This window comes from Equus quagga, chromosome 18 (assembly GCF_021613505.1).
Source record: "Equus quagga isolate Etosha38 chromosome 18, UCLA_HA_Equagga_1.0, whole genome shotgun sequence".
Taxonomy (NCBI): domain Eukaryota; kingdom Metazoa; phylum Chordata; class Mammalia; order Perissodactyla; family Equidae; genus Equus; species Equus quagga.
The window spans coordinates 31,984,448-32,003,140 of record NC_060284.1 but is presented as its reverse complement, the minus strand read 5'-3'; positions in this window follow the sequence as shown (position 1 = coordinate 32,003,140).

Here is an 18,693-nt window from a genome sequence, read left to right as displayed (position 1 = left end):
AGAGTCCCATTTTATCATCTTGTCTGAAATAAAAGCATTATAAACATTGAGAACCATTTGGTAGCCCACTTTGGAAGGCTTGTGGCATCTTGGTTAAAAAAGCACTCTTCTGCGTCTATAGCAAGTCTCTGCAGAAACATCCTTTTCTATTTTTATGCCTTTTGCAACACCTTTGCCTCACACTTATTTTACTCCTTGTTCCTAATGACTCCTGTTTTCATGTCACGTCCATCTTTCTTGGAACATGGCGTCACTAATAGTTCCCAACCTACAGATGAGACATTTTCTTCATAACCTCAAACTCATTCCACTATTTCAGCACTCAACTAAAGAACGTGCTTCCTTTGTGCGCTGAGAAAAATTGAAACAATAGGAAAAGGCTTCCAGTAAGCTCCCATGCTGCATCTACCGACTTACCTACGTCTGTGCCCAGATGCTCTGCCTTTCCTTCTGTTATACTAAAGATGAATTGTTAACGCTCCTATTAAGGCCAATCCCACCTCCCCAATACGCACACACACATGCACGCACGCACGCACACAGGCACTTTATATCCGATCCCTCATCTACTCAAGGATATCATCAATATTTTCTTATATCAACCATTTTCATATTTATTCCACTATTATAGACGTGGTATTCAATCTACCATATTAAAAAACAACAAAAACCTCACTTCCTATGTGATCACACCCAACCTCAGGACTAAAAACCTTCATATTGATACTGATTACTCCCAACATGATACCTCTAGCTTGGCTCGCTCTCCTGAACAACAGATTGATATATTCAACTACCTATTTCATATCTCAGCTAGGATATCTAAGAGGAATCTCAAACTCAAGATGTCAAAAACTGAATTTACTCCAAGACCTGCTCCTCTTGTAATCAGATACATTGTATATAACTGTAACTCTTAATGCTTCAGTTAGCTCAGGCTAAAAATTCTGGAATCATCTTTGACCCATCTCCTCTCTATAGACCCTACCTTCAAAAGACAGGTATCTTCTCTTAGCATTAGTGTTTCTGAGCATTAGATGTTCTGTATCCAAAAAATAACCACATTATTTCAGTGGAAAAAATATATATAGTGAATTATGTAAGACCAAAAGACTTCAACTAAATTTCTAAAGTGTACCTATAACACAGTAAAAGTTGTTTAGTTGTAAAATACTTTATAATATTTCATGGTAAATAACATTGGTCATAAAAAACATGCAGGCAAAAATTTATAATAAAAATCAGACAATTCCCTACAGCACGTTTAGTTACCAAGTGAAGCGGACACTTGAAGCTTGGCAAAGGTTGAGAAGGAAGAAGGGAAAAAGGTTAAAGCTGTCTTTGTTTGTCACTTGCCGTGGAAAGTGGTGGTACTGACAATTTGGGTGATGAATGGGCAATTTCAGGCAAGTTATCAGATTCAGAGTAACTGACAGAGATTCTCTGTCAGTTGGGTATTTGCAGAGACCTTTGAAGAGTTAAGACCCAGGAAAATATTTGACATGTTTGGATAAATAATGCAAAATAGAGTATTACACTTCCAATGTTTTTTGAACAGAGCTATAAGGGATAGACCATTTTAAAAAAGCAAAGCTTCTCATCCTTTCATCCTCATGTTTAAGAATAATGTTTATCATTGCTTCTAACTATAGACTTTCTAATGCCTCCCAGCATCAGCAACATCTAAGATGCACATCCTCTTTTTGAAATGTGGTTATTATTCTAACATCTACACATGATTCTGATGCTCTAGCAACTGTTTTTGAGTTTCAAGTTGAGATTTCGCCTGCATATTATATTTTTGAAAATGTTTCATTGAGTTTGGGGAATATAAATATTAATTTTTCCTATATTAGCATGGTCTTAAAAATGTATTAGGAGATATGTGCATAGTGTGAAATGTAGGTATTAAAAAACCAGGAGGTGTTCTAGTGGGAAAGTATTTATTAGGGAGATTTTGTATAGGATGTGCCTATATATTCAAAATTGAACCACTTCTTTCCACACAACACCACTATCAACCTCTTCTAAGCCCCCGTTCCCTCTGCTTGGACTATTCAAGCAGCCCTCTAGCTGTTCTCCTTACTTATGCCCCTGCCCTCCTTTAGCTTATAATCAACATAAATGATCATTTTAAAACCTAAGTCAATCATGTCACTCCTCTTCAAAATTCTGTAATGAGTTCTATTTACTCAGGGAATTGGCCCAAGTCCTTAAAAGGCCCACTAACTTCTCTCTTACCCTCTTGCCCCTTATCAGTTTATCAACCCTCACTGGCCTCTTTGCTAGTCCTTGAATGGTCCAAATGCACCTCTGCCTCAGAGCCTTTGCACTTGCTATTGCATTTGCCTGGATCACTCTTCCCTATGGTTTCTACAGGCCTTGCTTCCTCATTTCTCATTAAAAGACTTTCCCTGAAATTCTATATTAACAGTAACAGCCTTCCCTCCCCCACGCTTTTTTTCTTTACCCTAGTTATTATTTTCAATAGTACTTATCATCACTTGATGTATATAGAGGGGGACCTTATAAGTTATCACCCCCCAGAACACTGAGCCTGAAAGGGGCTCTATTCATAACTATGCTGACATTACAAGTCCATTCTCTATGCTTTCCGTGAGAATGTAAGCTCCAGGAGGGCAAGTATCTGCTTTACTCACAGCTGTATGACAAGATTCTTGACGTGTCTGACACATGGGAGATATTTAGCAAATAAATATTTATTCAATGAATAAATCAATGAATAAATGTGCTGATTTGATGTCTATTCTATTTAAAATAGAATTATGAAGAATTATCTGTGAATTTTTCCCCAGGGAGCATCCTTTTCTCTCCAGATGTCCATGCTTTCTATACAGGAAGTTCAACATGGGAGATTTTTCCAAGGAAATACAAAACTGACAGTTTTTATGCAAAATAAGGCTATCAATCTTACCCTAATCTAGAGAAATTTAACTGAGACATCCTATTTTAGAATCCCATTTAAAATGCTAACCCAATATATGCCTATCTTTTAAGTAGGTAAATTTTTTTACTTAATAAAAGAATTTCTTACAAATTGAGTTTTGTGTTGCATGATTTAGTAAAGAAAAGTGTAATTTTGATGAGACAGTGTTATTTTTCAAATTCTTAGTCTGACAGTTTAAGTTCTAGTATATTACATACCACAGAAGTCAAATCCTTTACTTCACATCTCAGTTTCAGAACTAAAAAATTATTTTATTTTTAGCGATCTTGTAGTCTCCATCCAACAGCCGCACAAAGCTATTTGCTCTTCTTTATGGTGTACAAAATCCTAATCTGTACATTCTCTGAAAATGATGATGACTGAAATTTACTAGATAGATACTAAATGACTGTAGTTCAAACAAGACCACCTTCTTTATCTTGTATGTTCTATTTGGGCACAAAGAACAATAAGACCAAGGTTGAAAAGCCTAGGTATAACTATAGCAGATTTTAGAAGAATCACTATATTCTTCACCTGGTCTGAGTTTAAATTTAATATTTAATTCTTTTAGCAGCAGAAGTTCATTAACCTTTACTGGACTTTGTGCAGTAATAAGCACAAATCATTGCTGTTTTCCCCTCTGATGCCTGTAATATTTAAAACATAATAGGACATTTTTATATCCACAGACATTGAGAAAGACAGAACAACACAAGTAAACAAGAGAAATGATCCTAAATACATTATGGTGTTATTCTATAAAATGTTTTAATCTTAATAAAAGAAACATTTTAAGCTCTACTGCCTAGGCAACTATGCTTTTATTTCACTGTGAAACAAGTCTGAAGTTTTATTGTGTATGTGTGCCTATAAGGCTCCTCAAGTCTTTGAGATGTCATTTCCCGAAAGAGTTTAAAGTACCAAACAGATGGAGTACAACAAGGTGCATTCATTTAAAAATGTACACAAATAGATGTGAGCATCTGCCCAATTTTGTGGAAATCTTTCTGAAGCCCCATAAATCTTCTCTCTTTGTGTTTGAGTAGAATACATGTGAATTTTGAAAATTCCACTTAGTAAAAAATAGCTTCTTAGCAAATGGTTATAGAATTTTATTGGTCTTCTGATATTATCCAAAAATAATTGAAAAGATTATACCCCATTCACTAAGTTTGAGGAAAAGACCTGGAGATATCTAACTTCAACAAAAGGTGGTATTAATATGTAACTACAATGTATAATTCTAATTCAAAGATACACAAACCATAATAATTTGTTTGTGCAGTTTTCCCACTACCTCAATGGTATAATTGCTCCTTTATTAATCCCTAGTCTTAGTTATTTTTATTAATATTTTTCTTTGCAACATTCAATCCATAGTAAATATTCAAACCTGGAAATATTAGGTTGTAAAGAATAGACAGCATGAAAGTTACCTTGGGGAAATCAAAGAACACAATTGTCATAACTAAAAAAACCTCTAATATTTAATATTTGCTCCTCTCCAACTTTAACTTGCACATGATTTTACATAGTTGTGATATTGACACTAGTCCCAAAGTTATATCACCCTTGAACTAAGGATCTAACCAATGACTGACAGGAGTTTCTATCTCTTAGCTCCACATCTCATGAAAGAGAATCTGATCTGTTGCTGGTCAAGTGTCCAACTCTGTTATTAACCAATCAGAGGTAACTGACAGGAATCACACAGTACATCAGCTTTCCCCTTACAGAGGCTCGGTGACGTACAGATTCTCTAGAACATACTCCTAGAAATGGATGTGAAACAAACTAATATCTCTAGAATACTAATCATGTTGAAAAAACCGTGACGCTGTCATAAAATATTCCTATCCAATGTCTGTCTCAGTTTTACAGATAGATTCTTAATCTGGAACAGTAGTTGTGAAATTGTGATCCAGCACAAAAAATAATTCCACAAACACCTCCTACAATTTATAATTATATACATAGATTAATGTGTTATCTTTAAAAAACACATTTTAAACAAATACAAAATATGACTTTTAAAAGAAGGAAATAAAACTTTCATATAAATTGAAACATTATTTTCTCTACATATTCATGATCAGGGACCACTTTTACTTAACTTTAAGTATTATTTGATGAACAAACCTATGTATCATATTTACTATGTGTCAAGCACCATTCTCAATGCTTTTCAAGTATTAACTCATTTAATCCTCATAACTACCCTGGGAGAAAAGCATATTTTATGTATATGGAAACTGATGTATAGAAGGTTAGAAAATGTGCCCAACGTCACAGAGCTAGTAAGTGGTACCACCAAAATTTTAATCCAGGCACTATTGTAACTACTACTCTATTCTTCCTACTGAGAATCATCTATCTCAAGAGTCACAGTGACTCATTCATCAATACACCAATCTAAAATTCCTGGGTGCTTCCAGGCCCTTTATCAACCATCTGTCCATAATTTAAATTTTCTTTTTTAAGATTATATTTTATGTTACACTGTCTTCTACTCACTGTTGCTTACAAACGCATTAATTTCTCCTTTTCTCATTAGAAGTAAGGATCTCCCACAGCACTGACAAAGCAATTGGTGAGATCTCTGATAGTCAGATTACTGCAGCAAAAAAGCAATTGTAGAAAATCTTCAAAGATATCATTGTAACTATAAACATGGAGACATTCCTTGGTGGATCGTGTTGGCATGTGTATTAAAAAGAAACACAGTAGGCAACCTCTTGGGCAGCATCTTTTCCACCATTCCTGACTATGCTCTGAGGCAACTTAACGTGCATAACTCAAGGTATTTCTTCTTTCTCTCTAACAAAGATGAACTTGATACTTCACACATAGGGGGATACCAAACTAATTAGAATTTTACTGTAATTTCATAGTAGGAAATATTTCAGCATAGCTCCAAAAATGGTTAGATGATGCAACAAAGGCCCCTGTTAGTCACTGGAAGAGTGCCGGGAGTGTGTCTTCCATATTTTTTCTCTCCTTTGTCTTTATGCCATGACTGTTGCTTTTTGTTCCTGACGTTATTTCTTTGTTCTTGTGAATTCTAAAACTAAATTGTTTTGAGAAAATAACATTTGCTGCTCTAAGTGTTTCCACGGTCATCTGCAGTAATCCAAGTTTTAGTTTTGTTTTTTGGGTGTTTCTTTTTTTTTTTTTGGTGGGCAAAGATTTGCCTAGAGCTAACAGCTGTTGCCACTCTGCCTCTTTTTTTTTTTCTCCCCAAAGTGCTAGTACGTGGTTGTATATCCTAGCTATAAGTCCTTCTAGATCTTCTATGTGAGCTGCCACCACAGCATGGCTACTGACAGACGGGTGGTGTGGTTTCACAACTAGGAAACGAACCTGGGTGGCCGAAGCAGTTAGAGTGCAGAACTTTAGCCACTAGACCATCAGGACTGGCTCTCCAAGCTTTAGTTTTAAAGTGAGTTGACAACATTTCCAAAAGCTGAGTAACAAGTGCTTAACTTATTGGACTCACATCCTAGCATTGGTACTGGGGACCAAGTGGTGCTGCCCCATTTGGCCTCGCTACTATAGAGGCTATTGGACACAATTCTTTTCCCCATCTCACAACCTCTACTTACTTTTATGCTGTCTGGAGCCTGATTTTATTTCCTTAGTACACCCTGTCATCTTTTTTAACTAATCCTGAAAACATCTCTCTCAATTTGTAATTGAATATAACCCTAAGTTGTTTTGAAAGACCTTGAAAATGAGGCATGAACCACTTCCTGGTAATTCCTTAAATAATTTCTATGTTTTTTTACTCAAATTCTTAGGCTCTGAATCCTTCCCTGAGTAACCTTTATGCTGCTCTTTTGACCTATGAAGGGAAAAAAACACCTCAGAATTGTGGAATTATTTGAAATATCAATTGAGGTAAGGAACCATTAGCAAACTTCTCCAAGTTTACGGACTTTATGAGTTTTTAGTTAGCCTGTGTGAAGGGAATTGAGCTTCTCAGGTAAATTGAGGACATTTGTTAATTTAAGGGGAGAGAAACGTCACAAAAATTCCGGCTCCTACTCAAAGGGAGACTGAGCCTCCTGCTTGCATTTCGGAAAGATATATGGTACATTTTGGGGAAACAGAAACAAGCCAAGAGGATTGGGAAACTGACAGCTTTAAGAACTTTCCCATTGGTTTCAATATTTCTCCATTGTTTTCCCTGCAGGAATTCAGCAGCAATGGAAATAGTCTGTGAATAGGCATTGGGCTCAGATCTTTGACTCTGCAAAGAGAGCTTCTACAAAGCATGGTCCCCAGATACCAGACGCAGCTTCAGGGAAAGTTGCCTTTGATATGTATATTACATGGCATGGTGAGAGAAATAATACAAAGTTCACCCTCCATTCCACACTAACATAATGCAACAACAAACAGAAATGAGTTTTGGAAAGCCCGCGGGGAAGGAAGGCTGTCAGGAAGGGATGCTGTGGTTGGTGGTAAAAACTGGAAGAAGGAAAAGAAGGTGGCTGACAGCATGAAAACAGTGGAAATATGCCCCCCTTCCTAAGGCAAAGTTGTTGACTTTTAAAAGAAAAACAGCCATGAATTTAAAAGCACCCAAAGCCAGTCCCCAGACATCTGAGCTGACCAAATTCTACTGCTCCTGCCTAAGATGCCAAAATCGCAGTCCCCAGGGACTACAAGGAGAGAAACTGAAAAACATTTCTTGCAATAAGGACATCTCAGTTGTAAGATTTCCCAATGTGCAGCTAGTTTACACTAACAGACTCTCCTTCACTTACTCATTCAACAAACATTTAGAGTTTCTAATAGATATGAGGCCCTGTGCTAAGTGAAGACACAAAGATGAAGGATAGGGTACCTGCCCTGTGCTCAAAGATCTTATCCTTCAGTTAGGAGACTAGTACACAAAAAAGTAAGAAAAAGCAATTGTTCTAAGGAACACTGAAGAAATAGACTGAAGGAGTCAAGTTGACTTTCATAGATGGTAGAGTACCTGTACTAAGACTTTAAATATGATGAGAAATTTGCTTAGTACTTAAGAAATGAGATTGCATTTTAGCTAAAGGGACTAACATGTATCAAGTACAGAAGGGAGAGGCTGCCTGGCCCATCCCAGAACAGATGAGGAAGACTGGAATTTAGAACTATAGGAGAAGAGGTACAAGATCAAACCTTTAACAGCATGAAGGAAATGAGTGTTTGTCAGTTTCTTATTTCAAAAATCAAGTGCATGATGCTTTATATTCATTAAAAGTTTTAATGTGACTCTAAGGTAAAAATAAATAAGTATAAACAAATAAGTAATAAAAATCATGTTCTGTGGTTCTGATGGTCCCAAGGAATAAAAAAGATTACCCCAACCCATCAGTTTTTCATGGAACTAATTAGCAGTGACAATGCTTAAGAATTCAATGATGTTGTTACACCAGTGAAAAAATAGGAAATATGAAGTGCTTTCTCAAGCACATACCCTTTTATTCACTTAAAAATTATCTTATCCTGACACTTTTCAAACATATACAAAAGAAGAAAGTATAATGATTCTCCATGCAACCTTCAAGATTTCACTTCATTTGATGCAGCTTGGTTTTTTAAATCTTTGTGGAAGTATTCTAAATCCTAGACCCCCTTTCATTTCACTCATATATTTCAGTGTATAACTTTTTAAACATATAATGTTTTTCTTAACAATTATGATGCCATTGTCACATCTACAAATTAATGATAATTCACTGTCATCATCCAAGGTGCACTCCATAATTAAATTTCCCTGAATGTCTCAAAAAAATGTCCTTCTAACCATCCCTTTCTCTGCAGCAGGATTCAAACAAGATGTGCTCATTACATTTGGTTGTTTTAAAATAAAGTAGTCTCGAGGCAGCCCTGATTGCATAGTGGTTAAAGTTCAGCGCTCTCACCACTTCGGTGGCCCGAGTTCATTTCCTGGTCACAGAACCACACCACCCATCTGTCAGTAGCCATGCTGTGGTGGCGGCTCACACAGAAGGACTAGAAGGACTTACAACTAGGGTATACAACCACACACTGGGGCTTCGGGGAGGGAAAAAAAAAAATAAAAGAAGAGGCAGAGTGGTAACAGATGTTAGCTCAGGGCAAATCTTTCCCTAAAAAAAATAAAATAAAATGAAGCAGTCCCTTGTCTCTCATACCTGCTTTCCCCACACCATTGCTTTATTACAGAAACATGCTTATTTCTCCTATAGAATGGCTCACATTTTGGATTTATCTGTATTTTTTGTGATGATGTTTATATTCTTATTTTCCATTTTTCTCATAAATGGGAGTTAGCTCCAGAGGCTTGATTAAATGTGAAGTTAACTTATCTTGTGGCAAGGACACTCCATCAGTGGTGCTGTTCCTCAGAAGACACACTGGCTGGTCCTCCCATATGAGTGACACTTAGCTGATCCGTCGTTTCAGGTGGTGACAGCTGAACTCTCACTGTCAAGTTCCCCAACAACCTCTCACCTAATTGTATATTCCATTGAAGATCACGGGCTCAAACAATTATTTCACTGGGGATTACAAGCATATGATTTTCTAATTCTTTCCACATTTATTAGCTGGCATTCTTCTGCAGAAAAAAAGAAAAGAATAATTCTCATCAGCTGGAGCTATTTGCTTACCCTAAAATATAGTTACTATAGTAAAGGTAGGATAATGTTCAATTATTTCCTTTCAATTGCTGATTATCAGAATAAAAAGTACTACTCATTTTTTAAAAACAGAGTCAGTTAATATTGCCCAGGTAGAAAAAAATTATTTTCAGAACACTATCTAAACAAGGAAACTTGAGCCTGACTGTTTTCCCTTTCTATGTTAACACTCCTAAAGGTAAAACTTACATCTGTTAAACTCACTTGGGACTAGATTTAGAGGAGTAACGTGGAAATAAATGCTGAATAAAACCCTAAACCATCTTATAGATATAATTTTGTGACTAACCAGCAGTATCATCCTAATCACCAGTTTTATCATTCTCTCCCACTCTAGAACTTTTATAATTACATGCTTCTATGGAAGAAATCAGCCTCTGGTTCCACCTCCTGTTCACAGAAGCTTAGAGGATAAGGAATCCAATAAATATGCTGTCCTTTTCTTCTCCTCAACTGTGGGAATTGTGAGAGAATGTAAATTTTTATAATATATGGATGGGAATTCACAGCACATGCTCCATACTCAAAGAATTGGCATTGTACATTGGTGACTCTAATCTAGAGAGCATAAAGATTGCCATACTACAGACATACTACTAGGAAGAAGGCATTTGTGTGGTTTCAGAATGATTTGCCTCAGTTATATTTCTTCCAAATAATATCATCAATAATTGGCATTCCTGAGCTCCATTTCCACCTCCCCACACACAATCAAAAAGTCTACAAAAAATAAAAAATCCAATTTGAAAAGGAAGACCGTAAATTTCTCCTCCAAAAGATAAGCAATTTCATCTAGGTACAAAATCGCTACAACTATTTTTTTAAATCCTGAATATTAATGTGTTGCGAAAAACACATGAATTCCGCAAGCAGATGGATCATCAACAAGGGGATTAAACAGCCCTCAAAAGGCTCTCCAAAGAGCCATTAAAAATTGTCAAGGAATCAGAAAATTCCATAGTAAATGACCCAAATGACTTTGAGAGATGAAAAGTAAGGAAGCTGAAATAGCAAAATAATAATAGTACTTGCTACTTACATAATAGCTTTCTTGAGAGAATTCTGAAACACTTTCCAAACATTAATCCAATAATTTTTGTCATTAGTCTACACAGCACTAGGGTGCCTTTTATGTTATTTCTCACTGAGCACTTGGGGAAACTAAGGCTTAGAAAGACAAAGATGGTGTGACTTTAATAGATTTGCTCCTCATGGAGCACAAAGTGAATGCTAGAAGAGAATTCTCAGAGAGCAAATGCAATCTCATTTTCCATTATAATATTACTAGATGGCATTGATTGAAAATTAATTTGATATGTTAGTAAAGAGAGCTGATATCAAAATATTATCAATAGTTATCTAAAACCTGGGGAATTCATTAATTCAGAGACAAGCACACCTAAAACGAAGATCTGGAGAGAATATATACTCCACATTTGGAAAAACAATTTTTAAAGTAGAAAGATAATTATATCGAAACATATATTTTTGTTAAAGAACTATATTGCATTTTGTTTAAAATGGCGCTTAAGAAGACAGCCCAGTTTTCTATATTAACTATAAAATAGTTAATATAATACAATTCTAAGTGAAAAGAAACTGACTAATAACGGAGGACAAACCAGGTAACTAAGATAAAATTTCAGGACGGAATCACAGCCTTCTGGTAATGAATTCACAGCTTCTTTGACACAAACTCAGTTTAATATAAACAGCAAAGCATCTGAGACTCACAAACTGCTGCTGATGGAAGTAAACCAGGTAAGGAACTCTGCAGGGGAGAACAATATAAACCAGCAGTAACAGGGGGAAAATTCAGTTTGTAGCAGAAATTGTAGCGATACCAAAGAGCATCATCCAAAGAACAGAATCACTGCACAGTAAGGCGAAAAAGAGCCTGCCTCCTACTGTTTGTAAAGGATGGCAGCTGGGCAAACGAAAAAATTCTGTCCTTCAAATCTTATTCCTAAGAGATAAATTCCATTATTCCTAAGGGAAAATATTATTTCTTATATGTGAGATTAATGAGCACCATGAACTAACATTGAAAAAGCTGACTAATTTTGGTGTGCATGTGTGTGTAAAGTTGGGGGGGGGGGGCGCGTGTATATTAAAGTGTGGGGTGGAGAGAAGAGAAAACAGGATGATAGAGCTGATTACTCCAAAGTCAGAAGCTACTGGTACTTAAGACATCAAGAGAGCTGAAACACCCTCCCCCCAATCCCCGGCCGAAAAAAAAAGAGAGAAAATAAATTTCTGAAAGAACTGGATATATTTTAAACAAGGAAAGAAGTAATTATCATGCATAGACTCCGAGAATTATGAGGCCTCATTGTATTTATTTATAGTTTGGTATAGTTTTTATTGTTTGAATTTCACTTTGAAAATGTGTCATAAGCTATAAAGCTTAGGATCTATCTTGGCTCTTGAAGCCTAGTCAGACAACAAGATTTTCCCTTTGGAGGGAAAAGCATCCCAGAACACGAGATCATCCTCTGATCCCAACGCAGAAACACTGTGTGTGTGGTCATGGATTACACACATTAGCAAGAATCAAGCTTAATAAGGTCAGACTTGGGACTCTCATTCCATTAAGTTGGGAATCTTTTTTCTTTACTTTTTTTGGGGTGTGGAGATTGAGGTGTTATTTGCAGAAATTGGGCCTGAGAGTCAGGAGTTTCTTCGTTCTAATGTGGAAGAGCCTATATTAGCTTCTTTTTGAACAGAAGCACAGGCTCCAGCGTCAGACTGCCTGGCTCAACCACATACCAACATGTATTGCACTGGGTTGATGAGAGAATTAAATGAGGTTAAAAGAAGTAATATATCTTCCAGGCTTAAAATGGTGCCTAGGCCATAATGAGCATTCAGTAGCATTAGATAATTTTAGGTCACTTCATCCCACCCCGGCTGAGTATATCAGCGTCTAGGCAACACGGTTCTGATTCATCCTGACACCAGCAATGGGAAAGCATGGCTCCTTTTGGCTGGAAAGGGAGCTCTAGTCAAAATTCTTATGAGATTTTAGAAAATGGCTTCAACTTTTCAGACTAAAGGTGTAATCTTTGTACTGCACACTCATGGTGCCTTGCCCACATCCCCTAGGATCCCTTTTACAAGTTCCCTGTGCCCCTCCCCCAACACCAGCTTTACTTCAGAGGACTGCCCCCCACTCTCCCCACCCCTCCCACCACCCGCCCCCACCCCCAGCATTGAGGAGAAGCAGAAGTGCCTGGAGATCAGCACTAGTGATTCCAGGCTTTTCTCTTCCCAGTATACTTCATGATAGAAGGACTGATGTGAAAGTATGTAAGTTCTGCTCCTTTGCCAGGTAGGGCCAAACTCCCAAACTCTGAGGTGTAGTGTATACTCTAGAACTGGGCTGCATAAACTGCACCTGACTTGGCTTCTTCCCTTCTCTATCCTGCTGGTCCCATTTCCTAAATGGTTCTCTGGAGAAATAAAATGACTTTCACCTCAACCCTTGGCCCAGGTTCGGCTTCAAGAAGAACCCGACATCAGACAGCCTTAGTTTGAAATTATCTTGAGAGAAAAATGACAGGAGGGAGCAGAGTAGAAAAGAGAATATATATTTCAACTTGGGAAAAGCAAAGAGTTATGTCTAATTCCGTTTCCCCTTCTAGATCAGCTGTATGGAGTAATCCAACTGACCTGGGTGACACAGTGCAAAGGTGGAAAGTACAGGGAGACAAAAATTACATATAAAGTTCTATCCTAAAGAGAGGGCTGAGAGTGAGGTCAGAGAAACATGTCCAAATAAGGTGTTTAACGATGAGATCTGACAAAAGAACAAGAAGCCAAAGACCAGAGCCAAGGTGAGTCACACAGCCTGAGACAATGGAAGGGAGTAACAATTATGTAGCAAAGGTGAACTGGAGGTGATCTGGAAAAAAATTGAGTCAGGAGAGCTAAAGGGGTTTTGTATATTCCTTATCCTCTGTGATGTGGATATGGGAGGTGGATTTATAGGATCCCCTCTCTAGGGTGACACAGAGCCATGTTTTTACCATGGTTACTTAGTCAAACACCGTAGCATACTCCATTGTGTTCCTGATTTAGAATATGGCTGCTTGTGCCTGAACTTCTATCCTCAACTGCACATGAAAGGGGTGAGGTTAGAATTACAGGGAGACAGGATTGATTTTAGGTTACTTTCAACAGGTGGTTCTGGAAGGAGGTTCTGGGAGGAGGAATGCTCTTTTTTCCCTTACTGTGCAGAGCTATGCATGGACTGAGAAGAGAGCATGCCCTCATCATCTCTCTTCCTCTCAGATGTCCTGAGGTAGGAACATTCTTTTTTATCCTCCTTGGTGCAGTGGAGGTGATCTCAAAAGACTCTAATTAAACAGTCATTGATCCACGCTCAGGGTGTGGGTGGTACTGGGAAGTCAAGGCAGAAGCAAGGTTCTAGACGGGAGGATTAAGCTGGTTGTTATTAGCCAATTCTTAAGTAGCTTGACGGGTGGACTAGCATTGTTGACTTGATGAATATAAGAGGTCAATACAGTGTCTTTTAAACTTTTTTGACCACTGACCATAGTAATAAATATATTTGGATCATGACTCAGTAAACACACAGACACACTATAACCAAAACAAATGTTTCACACAACTAATACTATTCCTTATTTTGTATATACAAGCTGATGTTTTCTATTTTATTAAAAGTACTGGTCAAAATCCACTAATGATATTATTAGCCACTCATAATTTGAAAATATTGCTTTACTACCCAGATGATAAATTCCATCTGGGCATCATCTTAGGGAAAGACTGGTGGCTGACAGATGGATGCAGAAGTCAAGGGTATTGGGCAGTATCTTCCTAAACTGAGATACAAAATTGTAAATCAAAGTCTGAGATTAAGGATAATATAACAGGTATCGGGCCCTCTAGGATGCATCTTCTTGGATAGGGAGCATCATTTTTAAAAACCCTCCTGTATCATGTTTGCCTCTCTCTAGACTTTCTGAGTCCCTTATCCCAAAAATATCTTTCTGTTGCATCACATCCCTTCCTAGTTCTGAAATACCTTGGGTCTTCCTTAATCTATTCCAGACATTATAGGATAGTAGGAAGCATAAAATGTGAAGGGTAGGTACTGTTAGAATGGACAAGAATGGGATAAAGATAAAACGTGCAAAGTGTCAGCTCAGATATGGGAAGGGAAAGTTTAAAAAAGGAAACATTTTTTGAATAACAATCCCTTTCTCCACTAAAAATTCTTGTTAAGAATTCTAGTATATTTTGAAAGGTATCTTGTGAAAAAAAAATTTATAATAAAGAATTACTATAATCACTGACCCAAAAAAATCAAGTAATCACTTGGTTCTCACTTTCTAGTAACCACTTTGAAAATCTCATATCTAACATCTCTTGTTTTGATGACAGCCAAATCAATTAATGCACTTTTATCATTAATGACAGGACACAACATGTTTTTGAAATTATCTTTGGGGGTCTTCATTCTCCACACAATGACATATTACTGCAAGCTGCCCTTATGGCCTTTTGCATCAATTATTTAAAATCAAAGAGCCATTAATTCATATATCTGTGCCTCTATAAGAGTGTTGTTCAAAAGGTGGAGAGTGAGAGAAAATTTGTCAATATAATCATTGGACCTTTCCAGACTGATATGATTTATATGGAATCATTGCAATTCTATTCAGAGTACTGAGAGCTCAGGGGCTGGGTATAAGAGGGTTGAATTATTCATGTTTTCTTGGTCAATGCACATACACATGCATGCGCGCGCACACACACACACACACACACACACACATTAGGAAGTTCTTCATTTTTAGGTTGCTTGCATGGATTTCTGAGTCTGGCTCCTTTTGGAGTGATTCAGAGTCCATCAGTAACAAGCCGCATTCTCTGCACATGGATACCAACAGAGGCTTAAAAATAGGAGCCATGTGCGTAGAGCTTCTTGTGCCAACCAACAGATTCTATCTGCATCTGCTACATATGGATTGACAGGAGAGGGGCCAAGTATACGTTGGTGTGAAGCAGCTTGCTGCTTCTGTTTTGAGAAAAGCTCATCATTGTACAAGTCTTGAGCAAATTAGCCTTCCAATCACAATGCAAAGATATTGAAATAGGGTGAAAAACCTAGATGGTATCAGGCGGTTCTTGCCAAATTAGTGGAGGATTAAAGAGGAATAGAAAATCATTTGAAGACTGATAATTAGTAAGATAGAAAGAAGTGAGGGTATGTTCAGATATGTGACTGAACACTGAATTTACAAAAACAAAACTTGTTGCCACTGGTTGGAAAATAGCTGGGGTCAAATGGGCACAAAATATCACAGAGCTTTGAGCTGTTCTTTGGGTAGAAACAAAAGAATTTCAATCAAGTCCTTAGATTCAAGGTTGCAAGGGAAGGTTAGGTAGATCTCTGGATATAGAAGTCGTTTATTAAAATTCATTGGGCTAAGGAACTGACAACCCAAGGGAAGATTCAGATGGAATGAATATTAAGACTTTAGTTATTATGAAACAGATATGAAAGTTCTCTGTAAAATATAAAACCATGTACAGATTTTACTTATACTTATTTTACTATACAATGAACATCATAATCCTTTTATAACTATACTACCTTATGCTAATGGGATAACAATCATTTTGCAAGTGCACAACACAATTAAACAAATTTGTGAGTCAAAGAAGGTATGTGGATAAGGCTCATATTTTCATACCTTCCTGTGTCTCCTGAACAAATAGCAAGATTTTGTCTTTGTGCAAATGGAAAAGGGGCAATAATGGACAGGTTGTGTACCTCATCCAATTCATTTATTTTACTATCGCTACCACATGTAACCCTTCACTTCATATCCCTTATGCCTGTATTCCTATCAAAGGAGAACATATGTTCTTAAAAACACAACACTGGAATATGGCTACTTGCACAGCTAGCCAGCTCATTCACAACAGCATGAAAAGTACTGAGTAACCACAATGTGCCTGGTATTGTGTGAGGCGTTGGGCAAACAATGCTGCCCACCTTTTCAGAGCATACAGACTGGGAGGGGAAGCAAGACACGAAAACGGGGCAAATATCACACAGTTTGGTGCTGAGACAGGAAAAGTATAGGGTGCTTTGGGAGCACACAGGAAGGACACAAGCCTAGACTTTGGTGGTCAGAAAGGCTTTCTTGAGGAAAGTGACTAGATTTAAAAGTCCCCATTAGCCTATCTAGGAAAGAATGAGTGAACAAGTGAAAAGAAATCACCATCTGAAAGATCAAGGAGGACAGCCCCCAGCGAGGAATTCATGGCATGTTTGCATATCAGCAGGACTTAAGAAAATCTGGTTTCCTACTTTGAGGTGGTATTTGTAAGGAGTGTCTATCTGTCTGTCTGTCTCTCTCTTTCCCTCCCTCTCCCTTTCCCTGTCTCTCTGTCTTTCCCTCTCCCTCTGCCTGTCTCTCTGTCTCTTAATCCCAAAAGGATTAGTAAGGAAACTATGAAGTGATATGAGGACCAGGAGTCTCCTCTAAGTTCTTTTATAGATGCCAGATCTACAGTGTTCTCTTCCTTTTCTGCCCCGGAGACTACCTAATGGATCAGAATCCGAAACAGTTCTTGCACCGGTGCAGAGCATACTCTGCCACTCTTTCCCTCAAGATGGAGAACTGTATAAAATACCAATACTCATAATAATTAATAGCTAAGATATACAGAGTGTTTAATTTGTGCCAGGTACTAAGTATTTTACATATGTTATCTATTTTAACCCTAACAACACTGTTCATAGGTCCTATTACTTCCCCTACTTTACTGAGAAGCATGGGGGTTAACATAGTTTTCTCACTCATGTGTTGGCAGGGTTATATTTGACCCCAGATCTCTATGACTCATGAGTCTGAGCTTTTAAACATTCTATTGTCTTCCTACGCAGTAGTATCATATTGTTATTATAATTATTATCATTATTGTTAGGTGAGTTGCCATTTTATCTCCCCATAATTCATTGTGGAAAGTTTATAACGGATTTCTACGCAAAAACACTAATTAAAAAGACACTGGCATTTCCCAATATCTTTTGTATATTACCTCTTGGGAAAGTTGCTAATACTGCAGAGTAAAGAAAAAAAAAAGTCTCTTGTCTGAGCTAGAAGGGATACATACTGTGGCCTTAGTTATTAATTAAATGTTTTAAAACATTATTTATCAGTGTGCTTTTTCACTGTCAGAATGCCTTAGGGCTCCGCACAGCAGGTCCTCCACAGCTTTCAGGGAAGAGCTGCCAAGAGTCCTTGCCCAGTGTTCACGGCTATATTTGTTCACTCTGTTACAATATATACTGTGCCTCGCCTACTGATTTCACTTTAATCTATGTAGCAAATCATGCAAAAATATAGAAATATTTCAGTGTAGTAGATAAAGTAATTGAGATTGTGCAAATTGGAAATCTTCTGTCATTCCTCAAGAAAACAAAATATTTACATGCCTCTTCACTAAAAATTGGCCAAAGGAAAGTTGTGTGAATGCCATTCCCTAACCTCTGCACTTTCTTAATGATTGAAAGCAACAATCACATATTCCCAGTAAAAATACGATGCATGAGTAAATATTAGCATGTGGGCATAATCTCTCATCTGTTCCACAGAGTCTGTATACATTCCAATAACCATTTTGAGATATTGTTGGCTTTTCAAAGTGCCAATGCTTTTACTCAATTTACTCTTTTGTGTTGTCAGTGTAGCTTTTACTCAGTTTACTCTTTCATGTTGTTAGTGTAGTAGTAAGCAAAGGAACCGTTGAGCTGGTCTGCTTGTGAAATTGTAAACTAATACATTATTTTGTATTATTTATTATTATATTGTAAACTAATGTATTATTACTGGAGTTTAACAGATAGAGTGCATATTACTCTTCATCATCCATGTGACCACGTCAGCAAAGAGAAGAGGATCTGGCTCTTGCTCTTATGTCAGTTCAACTAATGAGGAATTGAAGAATCTGAAGTAAACAATTTGCAACCTGTAAAAACTTAGCAAGATCAAGCATTTAGACCAAAGTGAAAGTTCTTTGGGGGAATTT